The following is a 19,416-nucleotide window of genomic DNA, read 5'->3' as shown; positions in this document are numbered from 1 at the left end:
GCTCCCACTCACACCTACAATCTCCGTAGTCGGAAGCAATGCCGAGCAGCAGCCCTTGCCACCGTCTTCTCTCACCCTCTTTTCCGGCAGCAATCGTGTAGGTCAGTGAAACAGACTCTTAGTCCCTACCACCTTTTGCACCGTTTGCCAGCACAGAATATATGTTTGCGACATCCGCCGAATGCAGCTCCTGCTTTGGACGGTGCCACTTTCCAGATGTTCTGGTCTCCGCGACGGCAACCCCCCGACGGGTTTCATTGCGCCATGTTGCCAGGCCGCATACCAAAATACACCGGGTACCCCAATGCTTACCAAGGACGTCCAGTCCCAGGGCCGCAACAGCAGTTGCGTCCTAGCTTTTCACAACCCAGGCGTAGTCACCCATCACTTACTCCCAGAGTGATGACGTCTCCCCCGTTGCACTTCAGATATCTGCAGTTAAACTGTAATGGATTAACTGGAAAGATCACGGAGATAGTCGATTTCATGAAGCGGCACAACATGCGCATTGCTGCGATTCAAGAGACTAACCTCACAGCAAGATCTGCTCTGCAGACCTCTACTGGGTATAATGTCCACAGAAAAGATCGCGAGAGCGGAAATGGAGGCGGCCTCGCGTTTATCATACACCACTCTGTGCAATATCATATATTTGGTCCCGACATCGGCCGCAGGGACAGTGTCTTAGAACGTCAAGGCTTATCTGTCCGGTCAGGCGATGCAAACCTAGAAATCATCAACATCTACATCCCTCCTGCCACCTGTTGCCCCAGTGGATACTTCCCTAATATTAGCGCCTTACTCACTGGCAATAATCGCATTATCTTAGGCGATTTCAATGCCCATCACGATCTATGGCATTCAAACTTGTAGGCAGACAGTAGGGGTGAGATGTTGGCGGATCAAATAGAAGAAACGACGTTTTGCACAATAAACGGAGACGCCCCCACACGTATGGTAGGAAGCTTTCACAGTTCGCCGGATATATCAATCGTGAGCGCAGGACTCGTAAACTGCGTCAACTGGCAGCCGATGATAACAATGGCATCCGATCACCTGCCTATACTTACTTCGCTCGACCGTACCCCCGACTTCATCGTCACAGAAAAACGCACTTTCATAAACTTCAAAAAAGGAAAGTGAGACGAATACAAATCCTTTACAGACAACCGCTTTGCTGCCCTCCCTATCCCGACTGATGCTCGCCAAGGGGAGCGTGCTTTCCGCAAGGTCATTGAATCCGCCTCGGCTCGATTCATTCCCGCCGGTAGAATTTCCGAAATTCGGCTTCATTTTCCGGCGGAGGCCGCAAACTTAGCGAGAGAACGTGACCTTATAAGACAGCTCGATCCCGGCGACCCTCAAATAAGGGATATAAACCAACGCATCAGAATGCTTGTGGATGAACACAAGCGGGCGAAATGGAAGGAGCACCTAAGCGGTTGTAACCACTCTGCCGGCGTAGGTAAACTTTGGTTCACCGTAAAGTCCCTATCGAATTCGCCTAAGCACAATGACAAAATTTCCATCGCCTTTGGCGATAAAGTACTGTCGGATGCTAAAAAATGCGCGAGCGCTTTCTGCTTTATAATGCATTCTACGGTCGACAAAGATAGATGGAGGGCCAGGAGACGCGCACGTAAACATAAATTCAGCGCGTCTCCAATTACCATCACCGCCAAAGAGGTTGATGACGCCATCGGTCATGCTAAACTATCCAAAGCAGTGGGCCTAGACGGCATAGCCATGCCGATGCTTAAAAGCCTAGGGAAAGAGGGTTTCAAATATTTAGCACATGTCTTTAACCTGTCTCTTTCCACCTTTGTCATTCCCGAAAAATGGAAAATGACCAAGAGGGTCCCGCTACTAAAGCCTGGGAAACCAGCTAACATAGGAGTCATATCGCCCGATATCTCTCCTATCGCCAGTAGCCAAGACGCTTGAAGCCATTTTGCTCCCCTACTTCAAAGCAAATTTGCAGCTAGCCTGTCATCAGCATGGCTTTAGAAAACTCCACAGCACCACCACCGCGCTAAATCCCATCAGCACCCGGATAAATTGCGGTTTAAATCAAAACCCCCACCATAGAACAGTACTCGTTGCGCTAGACATATCAAAAGCTTTTGATACGGTCAACCATGGCACGCTACTGCAAGACCTGGAAGGGTCTACCCTTCCCCCATGTCTTAAAAGGTGGACCTCAAATTATCTGAGTGGTCGGCAGGCATCGGTGCAATTTAGAAACGAAACATCCAAACCAAGAAGAATTAAACAAGGGGTACCACAGGGTGGTGTCCCATCCCCACTTTTGTTCAACTTCTACATATCAAAGCTACCTTCGCCACCAGGAGTTACTATCGTTTCCTACGCAACTCTTACCTATCCAGAATCAACCCCCTCATACAAAATGTATGCCCCGCTTGCAATGTGTCCTCAAATGACACCAACCATCTCTTTAATAGTAATGTGGAACCAACGCCTCTAACACCCCTTTAATTATGGTCCACCCCTGTTGAAACTGCAAGTTTCCTTGGACTCCCGTTAGAGGACATTGATGACAATTTGTGATTGGTCGCACCTATTGGATGGGGCGAAGCACTGCTACAAAAACAACAACAACAAAATCCACCCTGACGGGAAGATAACGCCGGAAAGGTTGCTTGTAGAGGGCAAACTAATGGAAAGGATTCTCGAGGCGATAACCTTCGACGGGGCGGGCTGGCTCTTTTTGGCCGGAAGCACAGTTGGAGGTGATCCCTCGCTAGCAGTTTTGATCGCAATTGATCAAACGACGCCTGTCGTAAGAGGCGACTACAATACCAGATTCAAGGGGCTGTGTAGCGCAACCCTTCAGGTTGCCAGCGCAATATATAGCTTCTCCAAACCCAATTGCCAACCTCACCTATCCGCGGCGAATCCTGTTTCACTAACAGACGAGGCTCTGGCGACCCCAAGCTCCTCATGGAACTTGGGAGGTGGAAAGGGGATGACCTGAAGGTTTAATGTGGCCACATAAATCGTTCCCGAGATGGTCGGGCTAGCACCTTAATGGTGCTGTGGTACCGGAGCGTACCGGATCTATATCCGGCAAAGGACCATTACATCGATAACACTCCCCAAAGCCTTCGGGGAGCAACCTTATCGCTACAACAACAACAACAACATCAAACGTCGCTGCAAGCCATAAAGAGGCTTAATGGGAACGTTAGGTTTGGGTTGGACTCCCTTATAGTTTTTGTGCCGGTTGACAGGCCAGATAACGCAAATCGAGAAGCTCGCGGTGGTGCAGATTAATTTGCACCACTCAGCTTCCGCTTCGCTAGACCTTACGAAATTCAGAAAACGGAGTGGACATAACTCTAATCCAAGAACCCTGGCTGGTTAGGAACAGGGTTTGCAGATTAGGGCTAGACGGCTACCGTCTACATGCACCAAAAGAGGGTAAAATTAGAGCATTATAATCTCTACACAGCACTGCAACGGAGACATCGTCACTTTAGTGTGCGAACAAAAGCTGGGGCGCAAGCTGCTGCTATCGTCCGCATACTTCCCGTACGAGGGGGACACGCCACCACCGGCACCTGTCCGAAATTTCGTGGAGTTCGCTGAACCGCATGGAACGGACCTTGTCATCGGCTGCGACGCCAACGGACATCATGAGCTATGGGGGAGTAGCAACACAAATGCAAGAGGTGAGTACATTTTTTACTACAAAGGCAACCAGCCAATGTTTAGGAATAGAATTAGAGAGGAAGTCATAGATATCACCCTGGCCACAGACTCTCCCACTGTAAGAATCGATAACTGGAGAGTGTCAGACACATGCTCCTTCTCAGACCACAGTAGGATACTCTTCAACATCAATCTTGAAGTGGAAGTTCCGCGGCCATACAGACTGGAATAAATATTCTGAAGTAGCATCTCACAAACGGGCATCCATGGAAATGGAAGTCAGACGGGGAGCTAATATTATAGACAGAGCGGTAAATCGACGGACAACGATATTGACAAACACTTGTGAACTCTGTTGTCCCCTTACTGGACAGACCACGGACAAGACCTAGGACTACGTGGTGGAACACAGAGCTAAGCCAACTGTGGTTAACAAACAACAAGAAAACCTAACCTATTAAATAGAACTGTTTTCTTTCCATCAGGTATGAAGATACCCAGGATAGAAACAAAGGCCGGAAGCCAAATCGATCGAGTTTCAACAGAAAAAATAAATGGGAAACTTTATCGAAAGCTTTACGAAAATCAGTATAAATGACATCATTTTCGCTGTTAACCTTAAATCCGTTCAGCACATGAGTTGTGAACTCAGCAAGTTAATCACGGTAGATATACCCATGCAAAAACCATGTTAAGTCAATGGTTGAAGATACCCTATGTGCTAGTGCTAGTTGAATGTGTAGTTCAATGGCGGGCAGTCTATTTATTTATTTATTTATTTTACCGGACATAGTCCTCACAGATATGTAACAACTTAGATAAAACTCTTGACTCTTTTTTCGAGTTGAACGAATAAAACGATTTTGGATTAGAGGAACTTTTATGCTTAATCTTTTTTACGTAATCCGCATAACATTTTCTTTGTAAGACTGTTGTAGTTGTGGCGTACAATAGAATTTGCCGCATAGTCACATCTTGATGCGGATAGTTTGAATCTCTTAAAGGATCGAGTTTTTTTGATTTTTAAGTTATTTGAGTTCCACATTACAATTAAAAGGATGGGTGGTGTCATGTGGGTACACATCGCATGCAGGATATACATTACGCAGGTAAGAGTTTAACCCGCCACAATATTCAGAACGAAATTAAGCCAAGGTGACTCGTATTTTTGTAGCGATAGGGACACTCCTCCAAGGCCTTTGGGAGTATTATTGATGTTGATGGTCCTTTGCCGAATGCAAATCCAGTACGTTCCGGTAACAAGCACCATTAAAGTCTAACGATAACGATTTAGTATGACTACATGAAACCTTCTAGGCCATCCCGCCCTCCCACCTCCTAGATCTATGAGGAACTTGGGTCGCCAGAGCCTCGGCTCTTAAAGAAACAGGATTCGCCACGGGGAAGGTAGGTTGCCAATTGGGTTGGAGAAGCTATAAATTGCGCTGGCAATCCCTTGAAAGGTTTGCGCTACACAACCCTTTGAATAAATTTTGTATTATAGTCACCTACGACAGGCATACCTCCCGCGTGTATATTCTAAGCCATTAACCCGCTGGGGGAGCTGGCTCGTGTCTCCCTTGGTAGTGTGCTTTCTTTTCTGAAAGACTAGGATATTATATAATGATAACAAGGTTCAGCGGGCGCCTGCTCGCAAAGATGTTTACCGCAGCTGTGTGGTTTTTTCAGATGGCCTGCTTATGCTTGTCTGGATCAAAAGGCTGTGTTGGCAGGTTCCGGATCCGTCATAGTGTTTATGGAGATGTTCCCTCAACCCCCGTGGAGGTGGGGCTAGGTCAAACAGTTGATTGCCAGGGTATCCTGTTTTGTGACAGTGTAACAAAAACTGCCTGTTCAGCATTTCGTTGTGCTCTTTAATGGTGAGCTCTTCGGCCTTACTATGTAGATGGTGTTCGGAGGTCCTAAGAAGTCATCCGGTGACAGTTCTGATTGCAGAATTTTTACAGGCAGCCTTTTCCAGTATGTGTTTTTAAGATCAGGCGCTGTCGGCAAGCGACTGGAGTATTTTGTTGCGGCTTGGCACTTTGGATACAGGTGAGTGTATTATCGATCGTCACCACTAAGATCTTTGGGTGACTGACAGTCTGTAGCGTGACACCATCGACGTGAATGTCAAATATTTGCGTCATCTGTTCCTTCCACGACGTAAACAGAGTGACCGTGGATTTTGTCGGTGATAAAGACAGGTTGAGCGAGGTGAATAATCTAGAAATACCGGGGAGATTGCTGTTTATTTTATATACCAATTCATCTATTGAAGGGCAAGGTCCCGTTGCCATAATCCTGCAGTCGTGGACAGTGGACATAGGAAATGATTATAACTCCCTCAGGTGGGGAAAGTGTAGAAATTAAACAGAACCGGGGATAATTTTCCTAGACTTTGAGATTGAGCCGACGCTTGCCGACCATTAAGATAATTTACGATCCATCTTTTTACACAAGGGGTTGACAGTGTCAAAAGCTTTGGACAGGTCAAATGCCATGAGCACCGTACTGTGATAGGATTTTTTCTGATTTAGTTCGTAATTTATTTATTTATCGGTCTACAAGTTCAACAATTATGCAAACCAAACAAATACTTAAATTAAAGATATAATGTTTCGTGTGTGTGTTCGATAGAAATACCATATGCAGTCATCAATTTTAAAATAATATTTAAACAATACTTATAAAACGCTTGCGAATTTCAATAAATAAGACACCAAGCATCTCCCTGCGGCTCCGTAACGTGGGCAAATGTAATAGTTTTAACCGGTTTTTAAGGTTAACAGCAAAGGCTATGGCGCCCCGAAATCCTCATGGATCTAGGGGTGGGAGGGCGTTATGGCCTAGAAAATCGCATGTGGCCATAACAAATCGTTCCCGAGATGATCGGACTTGGTACCGTAACGTACCGGATCTGCATCCGGCGAAGGACCATGTTGCTGTTTTTGTAGCAGTGCTTCGCCCCATCCAATAGGTGCGACCGATCACAAATTGTCAACAATATCCTCTAACGGGAGTCCAAGGAAACTTGCTGTTTCACCAAGGGTGGACCATAATGAGAGGGGTGTTAGAGGCGAGGTTCCACAATACAGTTGAAGAGATGGTTGGTGTCATGTGGGGACACGTTACAAGCAGGACATATGTTTTGTATGTCGGGGTTGATTCTGGATAGGTAAGAGTTTAACCTGTTACAGTATCCAGATCGAAGTTGAGCTAGAGTGACTCACGTTTCCCTAGGGAGTGTGCGTTCCTCTTCTGCAAGTTTTGGGTATTGTTCTTTGAGTACAGGATTCACCGGGCTATTCCTGGCATAGAGGTCCGACGCCTGTTTGTGGAAATTACTGAGGGCCTGTTTGTGTTTTTTGGACTTGTTTTTAGACTTACCAACCATATCGGGGACGCGTAGCATCCAATCGGCTGGCCAATTGCTTTGTAAGTGGTAATGAGCGTTTCTTTATCTTTTCCCCAAGTATTGCCAGCAAGAGATTTGAGGATTTTATTAAGGCTCTGGATTTTCGGTACAATTGCAGCTGCATGCTCACCAAAATGTAGATCCTGATCAAACGTCACACCCAAGATTTTGGGGTGTGGGACAGTCGGCAGCGTAGTGCCATTGACGTGGATGTTCAAAATGGTCGACATTTGGGACGTCCATGTTGTAAATAAGGTCGCCGATGGTTTAGTCGGTAATAATGTCAGGTTTCGCAAGGTGAAAAATCTGCGCACCCCTTGTTTAATTCTTCTTGGTTTTGATGTTGCGTTTCTAAATTGCAAGGATGCCTGCCGACCGCCCAGATAATTTGCGGTCCACCTTTTAAGACTTGGGGAAGGGTAGACCCTGATAGGTTTAGCGCAACGAGTACTGTTCTATGGTGGGGGTTTTGATTTAAACCTCAATTTATCCGGGTGCTAATGGCATTTGTCGCGGTGGTTGTTATTTAGTTAGTTATTTTATTTATTACAGTCTTTAGACTTAGATTAAATCTATGATATCACATTTATACATTATACAGTCTTTGGATTTTGCATAATTAATTTTGAGTTATAAAATGTATTTCTTTTTTACCTAATATGTACTCCTTTACAATATTCGTATAATAGCCTCTTGAACTCTTTCATATTTTTACAATCTTTTAAGTCCCTAGGAAGTACATTGTATTCTCTTAATCCCTCAAAATATATACTCTTTTTATCAAATTCGGATTTTACAATTGGCAAGTGGAAATTATTTTTGTTTCTTGTGTTATAGTTATGGACATCGTTGTTGTATTTTACACGATCATTTAGATAATTTGGTAGGTTTCCTAATTTCATGTTGTGTATGAATTTCAAAGTATAATATAACACAAGCTGTTTTACACCAAGCCAGTTGGAGCTGTTTAGTAGCTCTTGTATGGGAGTATCAAAACGCTTCTTTAAAATAAATCGCATCACCGTATTTTGTTTTTTCTGCAACGTATTTATCCTTGAATCAGCTATTGTAAATAGAATCGTTGGGCAATATATAAAATGAGGTTCAACGATAGACTTATAAACCATTGTTTTATAGTATTGGCCTATGTGCTTGCACGTCCGTATCATAAAACCTATCTTCTTTGAAACTTTCCCCTCTACATATCTAAGATGCTCATCAAACTTTAATCTTTCATCTATTATAACTCCTAAGTATTTTATTTGCTTTATTCTTTCTAATGGGATATTTGCTATTTTTAGGGTTACATTGTCAACTCCTGAGTGTATTTTACTCATAACCATCCATTTTGTTTTCTCAATATTAATTTTGAGCTTGTTTTGACATAGCCATTTATATACAGAGTCTATATCCGCTTGTACTTTTGATATGGCCTCAGTTACGGATGGACAGCTTATCGTCAACAATGCATCATCTGCAAATAGTCTTATTTTACAGTGACTCAAACAAGTTTTAATATCATTTATGTAGATTATGAACAGAATCGCGGCTAGTACTGATCCCTGTGGTAAACCTATTACAACTTCTATTTCAGGAGCTGTCACGTTCCTAATTATTGTGCTATGAAGTTTTCTAAAGCCATGCTGATGACAGGGCGAAGGACCATCAACATCGATAACACTCCCCAAGGCCTTCGGGGAGTGTCCTTATCGCTACAACAACAACAACAACATCAACATTTTTTTAAGGATCACATGGTAAATGTTTTAAAGCAAAAAGCAAAAAATTGTTTCTGGACCGATTCCAGCTTGACAGAATAAATCTGATAACGTGGCTTCCAAATTATTGAAGCGTATTCCAAAATATGCCTGACTAATGATATAAAAATAATTTTGGTAACGTATGGATCATAGAATTCTGTAGATCAACGTTTGACGAATGCCAAAGTACCTTTAACGGTATTCACGCATGATTCAATATGAAATTTAAAATCCAGTTTAGGGTCCGTTGTAAGCCTAAGTCCATAAAGTTAGTGACTTGCTTACTTACATAATCGCCAATAGCATAATCATGGGATTGGAAGGAACTCCTTGTAAAACACAGGAACTTGCATTTTGGTAGTTTTTGTGTCATGGCGTTTACATTACACCAATCAACTAGACTATTCAGATCCGCCTGAGTTTTTATGGTGTTTATCGCGTTGGTGGTTCTATACGGAAGTCATGTTGGTTGGTGGCTAGGCGAATATTCGCCGTGAAATGAGAAAACAAGTCGGTTTCCAATGTCTTCGCTCTGGCGAAAGGAGTGATATCGGTTGATATTACTCGCCTTTCTTAGCTGGCTTACCAGTCTTTAGCAGTGGAATTATCCTTGCGATTTTCCATTTTTTGGGAATGACAAAGGACTTCAGCGACAGGTTGAAAAAGTATTTTGGGAAGTTTATTTCCTCAGCGCCAAGGATTTTTAGCATTGCATGGTTATTCCGTCTGGATCTAATGATTTAGACGGCTTGGCCTTGTGAATGGCTTCTTCAACCTCTGTGGGGTGATGGTAATGGGTGACAAGCCGTGTTTGTTTATGGGCCTGTTTGTTTGCACAACGACTGGCTTTGTCTACTGAAGGATGCATTATAAAATGTGGGCAAATGGTTGGCACTTGCGTTTTGGAAGCACGATGAAACGAATGCACCGGTCGAACGGTTGCCATTTATCGGCTGGTTCTCGGCTTCAGAGAGTGTATGTGACTATTTTCTAATTTGGATGATCCTAGGACTAATCTTCGACATCACAGAATCTACAGAGGCTACTAGCCGATATGCCCAATTTATGCATATGGCTCTTTAGCCTACAGTGACCTGTGAGTATAGCTGTTAAAATCCTCAGGCTACTTATTGGGAGGTTAATTATAGCCTTATATCGCGTTGAGTTGTAGCCTCCTATTAGTGCCTTTGCCTGCCGAAGTCCTTGACTTTCGCGCCAGTGTTGTTCTCTGGACACGCCTCCTTTTGTCTAAACTCCTCCCTTATTGTATGTGAACCTATTGGCACCATAGGCTGGGGTTCTATTGTCTTTCCGGCCGCTGCCAACCTGGCAAGCTCGTCCGCTCGCTCGTTACCATCTACTCCTCTGTGTCCAGGTACCCATGCTAGACGGATGGTGTTATTAGCTCCTAGACTGTTTAACCTCTCTACGCACTTAAGGACTGTTGATGATTTAATCTGAACTGAAGATAATGCCTTGAGCGCAGCTTCACTGTCGCTGAGTATAGCGATTTTCTCGTTGGTATATCCCCGCTGTAAATTTATCTCTGCACACCGGCTTATGGCGACTACTTCGGCTTGGATATATAACTAATTTACCGCTTATTTACCATTTGGGTATTTACCAGTTTCCCATCTCTATACATGGAACATTAAGCGTGTAAATGATGGTTACACCATTCGGGTTGTTCCCGGTGAGAACTCAACGTTTGTCGCCCCTAAATATCTATAAACCCTTTGAGGCTCCCTACTTTGCAGAAAGTTGGTGGAATCTATTACAAATCGTTTGGATCCTGGTTGCAACCATGGCTACCATACATATGTAGTTTAATAGCATTCACTTAAGATTTTTTACAAATACTTGTGAAAAGTAAAATACTACCCCAGCGGGAGGGGGGTCCTAAGGGCGACTAAAATGCCAAATTGATTCAAGGGGTTGTGTAGCGCAACATTTTCAAGGGGTTGCCAGCGCAATTTATAGATTCTGCTACCCAATTGTCAACCTCACCTACCCGTGGCAATGATGCTTATGGACCTAGGTGGTGGGAGAACGGTATGGCCTAGGTTTCATGTGGTCATACTAAATCGTCCCGCGATGGTCGGGCTAGTATGTTGTTTCTTGTACGTTCCGCATCCATCCAGGACCATTAACATGCGCTTCCAAGGCAGCCGGTTCTATGACCAAGGGCTGTCATTTCAGTGTAACCCCATTTAATTTGTTGCGACCCTGGTCGCACCTATTGGATGGGACGAAGCACTGCTACAACAACAACAACAACATCGATAACACTCCTCAAAAGTTTGGGGAGTGTCCTTATCGTTACAACAACAACAAAAGCAAAATACTTTTTTGAGCATCGAAATATAGATTTTTTGTTATGTTCAGTTTACGGAAAATAGAAAAAATATTTTGAAATTTAAATAACTTATATCACTAGTTTAAATCATTAGCTTTAATACCACTGAAACTTTTTTACTGAATAAATAATAAAATCATAATAAATAACAAAATTTTAAATTAACCAAAGATTTTTATAATCAGCTTCGAATGCAAAATACTGGGATTCAAGGGGTTGTGTAGCGCAACATATAGCTTCTCCAACCCAATTGTCAACCTCACCTTCGAGCGGCGAATCCCGTTTCACTAACAGACGAGGCTCTGGCGACCCCAAGCTCCTCATGGAACTTGGGGGTGGGGAGGGAGGGATGGCCTGAAGGTTCAATGTGGCCATATAAATCGTTCCCGAGATGGTCGGGCCAGCACCTTAATGGTGCTGTTTTACCGGAGCGTATCGGCTCTGTATCCGACAAAGGACCATCACATCGATAACACTCCCCAAAGCCTTCGGGGAGTATCCTAATCGCTACAACAACAACAACAATGCAAAATACTATTGCGAGCCACTGTAAATGTTTAAGCAGAGTTCTTACTATGTGTATACTTTATCCAACTGATCGCAGTTCCAGCAGCAAACGAGAACGCTGTTTCGTTGATTTTCACGATCTATGTATATATTAACAACAGCACAGATTGGAACCAATAGCTTGCCCTTTGGTAAGTATCCTGTGAAATCCATTATTAGCCATCGGTGCCAGTATAAAAACAAACACGGAAATATAATGTTGATGTCGCCCGCCCACCAATATTTTCCATTAAAAATTACAAGCAGCAATAAAAAAAAATTAGGTATAGAATTGACAACTCTACTCAGAAATTAAAACTTACTTTATAATTTATAAGTAAAGCAAGTTAATTTTTCAAATCTGTAAATCTGTAAAATATGTAGTATTATTTTATATAATGGGTATGGGCACAAATTTCGATACGATACTTCATCGATAGTTTTGACATTCAATACCGATACATTATGCCATGGTTCAACTCATGATTCAAGGCCGTGACACAATGATATTTTTCACCTTTAATACTGTAACGATTTTGCTTGCAAATCCTCTTATTTGCAATCCTCTGCTAAGTTCGAATCACTAAACTGTTGAATAAATAACTCCAATATTGAACAATGGAAAAATGGCCTTTATTAAAGTACTTCACAATACACTCAAACTGTGCAACGAATAGCTTGCTTAATAACCACACGGATTGATAGCTCAATGAAACTCTACTATTCAAAATAATACTGCTATTGCTCGCTAGATATCGTCTTAATCGCAACTGCTTGACAACACAAATCAAACTGAATTACTTCTTACTCGCCTGCACCGCTTTTATAGTTTACGCTGCATACTTCTAGGCTCTTCGATTTCCAGAAGTTACTAGTTGTTTCGGCTACAAAATCGCCAGCCACAACTACGTGCACAAATTATTGCCTTCTCTTGTGACCACTGAGATAAGATATATGCATGTGTTTGTGCATTACCGCTCCGCTGCTCGTATACGTACATATGTGTAGACGCAATTATTTATTCGTTTATGTAGATACATAAAGATTGAATTATTGATGTGAATGTTTGTAGTTTACAGTCTCTCGCGCGCACATAGCCGTATAAGTAAATGCATCTGTGTGTGACATCTCTCTGGGCTGCCTTATATATGTGTATACTTGATTTGATTATTAACGTAAATACTGCTTGGCATGGCCTTAGCATCGCCTTAGTGATGGGATAATTTAGTGATGCTAATATCCGTGACAATACAAACTTATGCGTGACAGTTATAAGAATCCCCCTCTCACCCCCTTAACAGAATAGCTCTACGTATTCTCTTTTAATTGAATTTATTTTCCAACTTCACAACTCAGAAATGAGAAAACATGATTCAATCACAAGAGGTTTGCTCGACAGACACATTTTTTTGACAATTGCAGCCATTTTGCTCCCAAATCGAATTGACATCCGTTAACTGTATTGTTTCTTTGCGAATGTTCGAAAAATATTAGTATTAGAAATAGGAAGAAATCAGTTTACAAATACCCGATAAGTACCTAACTGCATAATTCCTTAGAACATTTATTTTAATTTTATGATGAATTTATTAACTATGCCCCGATCTGTTAGTGTGACTGAACATAGGTTTTATGAAAAATACGGACACCTAGGAATCGTGCACTTTGGTAAACCTGTGAACATACGAAACCTAAACCAATTCAAAATTCATCGTTTAACGTCAAAACCTCGACTATTAAATCGATTCACGTAGAAATGTCATTAGCAAATAATGGAGATGCCATAACGCAATTTACTCGAGAGAGGTGACCTCGACACCAATAATACGAAGGCGGAAAAGAAAAATTTTATCTCTGTCCGGAGATATTTGCAGTTGGCAATTTTGTGTACAAAGGGATTTTGCAAGCATTTAATTTTGATCCCACCTCATTGGTAGACCGGCCAGGGTAATTTTTATAAGCTCGGCTGAAGACCGCCAATGCAACCCGGGGTCATTTTTCGGGTTTTCGTCAATATATTTTGAACCAACTAAAATTTTTATTTCCGCCTTCGAATTATTGTTATCGAGGTCAATACGCGTCTTTTGACACTTCTCTCGATATTTTTGGGCGCGTATTAAAAGTCGACCTTCTGTTCTATTAATTCCGTATGTTCGAAACATTCGTCTCCATTTAAGAATTTGGAATATTATGCATATTCGTACCTCGTGAGGTAGTATCAAATAAACGTATTCCGAATATTCTAAATTAACGGTTTATCCGGAACGCTTCCATGAATACTTAAGGGAAAAGCTCTTTCCGAAATTTCAGAATTAAAAGGTGAATACTCCCTGTGTAGCAGGACCACAAAAAGCTTAACTCTTCTGTCAAAGTCAAGGTAGGAATATAAAGTTCTAAAACAATTATCCATTTTCTTTTATTTTTGTTTTTGCCAATTCATTGCGGCTGCTTAGTAGCGTATCACCCCATGTCGGCTGCCTGTTCAAATCATAAATAAAAAAAAAATGAATGTAAGGCGCGATAACCTCCGAAGAGATCTAAGGCCGAGCTTCTCTTCCAATTTGTATCGTGCTCCTCTTGATTTTCCCTACAAATTGGCCGGACGGGACCTTCATGATTTTATGCCGACTCCGAACGGCATCTGCAAGCCAGATGCGTTTTCACTGAGAGCTTTTCATGGCAGAAATACACCCGGAGCGCTTGCCAGGGCATCCGGTGTGGTAGGCGAACCACGCTACCATCACACCACGGTGGCCGCCGTCAAATCATGCTATCTCAAAATATTTTAAAAAAATTTTCCAATTCAGGATTTGTCACAGAACCGCTCTATGTTAGAGTTAGATTAAAGAACGCTTCATATCAGAATGCTTTTCATTAACTCCCACTTATGACAAAATGCATTGAACTTATGCTCATATAGGGAGTTTTTGAAACAAATTTTGAGATAGTGCATTTTTGAATAAAATTTTAATGCACGGCATTCTTCAAACAATTTCTGAAAGAATAACCAAACCAACATAACTTTATCAATTCACGAAATATTTAGTAGAAAATTAATTATTTCCCCAAAAAGTTTTGACATTTACAAATTTATTATCACTACTAATATACTACCAAAGATAGTTTTCTACTACAATTTTCACTGAAGGGTATTGAATTATTCCCCGTTTTCCTTACTTTGTAAAAGCAACCCGTCCAGATTTTTCAACTTGGGAGTGTCAAAGATCTGTCATCATTGGAGAACAAACCTCTAGTAATTGAGTCATGCGCTGTTCCATTCTTAAATCATTTGCCAATGGTGTTTCTCAAACATTTTTGTAACGACTGGTAAATTGCATTATTTATGTACATATTTTAAAAATGCTTGCTTTAACTGGCTGCTCATATTTTATCTAATAACTATATTTTAGAAATTAAAGTCAATATGTAGTCTGATTTTCTGTATACATAATTAAAAGAAAAGCTGATTTGAATGCACTTCAATTTAATAACGGCGAAGAAAAAACAAGCCTTTTTTCCATTCTTTGGCCGTTCGCGACAGCCATTCTCCCTGTCAGCTATTACACTGTGGAACAAATTCAGGTTAGCAAAAGTTAGGTCGATTCTGAGAGTGAGGGGTGAAAATAGAGGCTAAATTAGAAGATCGCGGTGTTTGTTTATTTTATGTCGAATTTTTTTTAATCGCCCTTCGAACTTTGCAGTCAAATGCCGATTTTCAGCCTATTGTTTGTATGGTTTTTTGGCTATAACTCGTCGACCAATTGATATTTTTTCAATCTGTTAAAGCCAAATTATTGCTAGAGACCTGTGCAACAATTAAATTTAAAAAAAAAATTTATTTAGAAAATTTTTGTAGTGCTTATGAAGCAAAATGTTGGAAATTTTATTTTTTTTTTTTGGTTTTGGTTTTAAAGAAACGTTGTAAATAAAATTATAAAAATACGGAAAAATATAATTTTGGAATATTAGTTTTAAGTAAAAGAATTTAATAAATTAAATTAATCACCCCCATTGTCAGTGTCGTCGTCGACATCGTCGTCGTTTTTCAGACGTCGTCACATCGTATCGACGTCGTCGTCACTTCGACACCAAATCGGTATTGGCTAAGCTCATGATGGAATTATAGAAGGTGGCCCATTGCGCATGTAAAAATTATTTTATGGGCAATTTTTACGTAATTTTCCTTTAGCTCTTGTTGTTTCTCTCTTTCTTTCATTCGCTGAAGCAGTCAAGTGTGAAGTAGATGCGCAGAACGAAGCAATTTTGAGCTCGTGAATGCAGAATCTTCTGTTTGGGATTTGTGGGCTAAGCTTATTGAGACGACGACGACAATTTATCGATAAAACGAAAGGAGAATATACCATCTCTGCCATTTCTGGATCAGCTGTTCTACTATTTCGGTGTCTCTATTCCCGATTTGAGATTTGTTTAAATAATTCATTTCAAGGTTTGAAAAAAATGTTTTATTATGACAGTAGTGCGAGCTCTATGACGAAAACAATAAAGAGGAGCTTAGACTCAATAGAAAAAAAATCAGATATAACTCCGATTTTTCTAGCCCAGCCAAAGAGGATAAATACAATAAGAGCCGTCAGTCGTTATTTTTTAGGCATTTACTCGATGTGTACTGAGAGGTAGTCGCTACTTTTTTTTTGGGCGAGATGTTTATGAATATCTTCTATACATTTTCGTGGGGTGTTTGTGTTTATTTTTCCGACTGTATTTAACTAACTTATTTAATTCTCTTTCCAAAAATCACAGTTGCACAAGGGACCTACACGGCATGGATAAAGGCGAGACAATTAAAAATGTCCCTTTCAGAAAACATTCGGCATCAATTTTTTCAATTTCCAGCGAAATACTCGCCACAAAATAACGAGTGACGGCTCTTATTGTATTTATCCTCTTTACAGAAAAATAAATTGAGGCAACTTCGATTTAAATTGAGTGGTGTTTATACAATTCAATTTAGCTTACGCAATAGTGATTTGATATCTGGTTGGCTCATATCTACAGCAACAACATACCTTTGTTCAGACTGTAAAATGTGCGTGTTGGTATTAGGCGAATGGAAAAGAATGAAAACATAAAACTTTGAAATTTTCATGTGTTGTAAGAAAATGTGTTCAATGTTTTGGTTTCATTTTGAGTTTGCCATCTTCTTTTGACAATCCCTACTCTAGTGAAATGAAGAAAATAAAAGCAGCTGATGAGATAAGCAACCATATAGTTGAGCCATGCGTATCTGACGTTTAAATCTACTCAATAAACACACTTTACAAGGTTTCATTTGTAGTTTGAAACAATTTATTACGCAGTTTTTTTTATACTATGTTCAAACAGAAAAATAAATTGAGGAAATTTCGATTTGAATTGAGTGCTGTTCATACAACTCGATTTAGCTTACACAATAGTAATTTGATAGCTGGTTGGCTCATCTCTACAGCAAGAACATACCTTTGTTCAGACTGTCAAAATGAACACGCACATTATTAGGCGAATGAAATGGAATGAAAACATAAAACTTTGAAATTTTTGTGTGTGGTAAGAAAATGTGTTCAATGTTTTGGTTTCATTTTGAGTTTGCCATCTTCTTTTGACAATCCCTACTCCAGTGAAATGAGAGACATAAAATCAGCTGATGAGATGAGCCAACCACATAGTTCAGCCATGCGGAACTGACGTTAAAATATACTCAATAAACACACTTTACAATGTTGCATTTGCAGTTTGAAACAATTTATTACGCAATTTTTTTTAAATTGGCAATTAATTATTACAATTTATTATATGACAAATTGCGTAATAAATTGCCCAAATAGTATAAATTGCCAATTTGGTGTGTGTTTGAACCTAGTATTAAACTGGCTATTTATTATTACATTATATGATAAATTGCGTAATAAATTGCCCAAATGGTATAAATTGTCAACTTGGTGTGTGTTTGTACATATAAACTTCAATACGTATTATAAATAAAATAAATAAATGAAAGGCGCGATAACCTCCGAAGAGATTTAAGGCCGAGCTTCTCTCCCAATTTGCTTCGTGCTCCTTTAAATTTTTCCTACAATTCGGCGGGACGGGACCTACTTGTTTTATGCCGAATCCGAACGGCATATACAAGGCAGATGAGTTACCACTGAGAGCTTTTCATGGCAGAAATATACTCGGAGTGCTTGCCAAACACTGCCGAGGCGCGACCCCGCTTAGAAATATTTTCTTCTAATTGAAAAAACTTGTTTCTAAAATTTTGATGTTGCTTTGCCCGGGGCGTGAACCCAGGGTCTTCGGTGGGGTAGGCGGAGCACGCTACCATCACACCTCAGATGTAACTGAAGTATGTGTATATGTTTCACCTCTACACTAATTCTATGTATCACCTGCTAAAATGGTGCTAGTCCACAAATCATCGCAACTGATTCAGCTATATGTTATACATTATGGCCATCAGAGGGTTGTGTCTCCGCTTTTCGGTACACCCTGAGCTGTAGCTAGTTGTTTAACCTAGATGGGTATCCTAAGCATTATATAAGCGAAGATAAGCGTTTTTTACGCGCAAACGTAAACGCATACGCGTGTAAAAAACACAGCAAATATTAGCTAACGCATCCTAGCAACAGCTGTGTTGTTTTTTTAAATCTGGATACATATACATACGCTAAAACTATATATGGATTGCTAATTGTTAAACTTTCTACACTTCTGAAATTGTTGTGCAGAAAATTAGTACTCCTAAATTTCAATACGCATTATACTCAGATGCAACTGAAATGTGAGTATGGTCAGCGCAATCGATCCAGCTATAGTTTATACCAAAGAAATTGAAGTTATAAGAACGTTGAACTCGCCAGTATACGAGTTTTTTTGGCGAGGTGAGTCCAGAAGAACAAATTAGAGGAGTTTACCACATGCCGCACACTATTTTTCGTATTTGCAGACTCACCAAATGCAAGCCACGGCGAGCATATTTTCGCCACGTGAAATATAAGAAATGTCAAAATACAAATAAATGGAATGAATATAAATATTCATATCTAGGATCTTATCTTCTTTGTTACTCTTTGGGTAAAATCCATGCCGAAATCGGGGTAATTTTTGGCAAACAATTATTGTACTTGTTCTCTTGCACCAATTGATTTTAACCGCGGCGGCCTTTAAATACTTAGGTGTGAGGCAACTAAGAATCTTTCATTCATAATGTTTGATAATGTCCTCGCCCGCTGCGCCCGTAACTTATGCGGATTCTTGGTTCGAATACCGCCATATTTACATTTTTATAGTTGCATCTGAGCGAAATCAATCCCCAAAATCATTAAAAAAAAGTTTTTTTTTTTTTTACAAGGCCACAGAGGAAGCCCGAAAATTTATAAAAGAGCCCAATACACCAAGCCATCAGAAAAATGTGTATGGTTACGGAAATGGGTTAGAAAAATATAAATTGCATACACATTCCTAAATTACATACATACTCATCTCTAAAATATACATGCCTGTGGTGGAATTTACTAACTTTTTTAACGATATTTGCCATCGTTTTATTTGCGAATCGATAACTATTGTAGCATTACAGAATGCGCTTTACATACAATGTATTTATTATGCATATACAAATATTGAACACACACATTCAAGTCATAGCGACCCAAATAAATTATTTTGAA

The 19,416-nt window shown here is 40.5% G+C and overlaps 1 protein-coding gene across 5 annotated transcripts in view; it reads right to left on the bottom strand.

Annotated features, from left to right (window-relative positions):
- Positions 1 to 12,183, bottom strand: part of GABPI (zinc finger DHHC-type palmitoyltransferase GABPI) — a 327,590-nt gene extending 315,407 nt beyond the window's left edge. For 4 of the 5 annotated variants that reach the window (XM_067766531.1, XM_067766530.1, XM_067766527.1 and 1 more), the window contains exons 1-2: positions 12,076 to 12,183; positions 11,781 to 11,913 (exon numbers count right to left, since the gene is read on the bottom strand). The gene's annotated coding sequence lies outside the window, so the exon portion shown is untranslated. The remainder of the gene's footprint in view (positions 1 to 11,780; positions 11,914 to 12,075) is intronic. The other variant, XM_067766529.1, reaches the window with a different exon arrangement.
- Positions 12,184 to 19,416: the final 7,233 nt, after the last annotated feature.

The sequence above is a fragment of the Eurosta solidaginis genome, chromosome 2 (genome assembly GCF_040869045.1).
Source record: "Eurosta solidaginis isolate ZX-2024a chromosome 2, ASM4086904v1, whole genome shotgun sequence".
NCBI classification, from domain to species: domain Eukaryota; kingdom Metazoa; phylum Arthropoda; class Insecta; order Diptera; family Tephritidae; genus Eurosta; species Eurosta solidaginis.
Note: the sequence above shows the minus strand (reverse complement) of the source record. Positions and strands in the feature narration are given on the sequence as shown.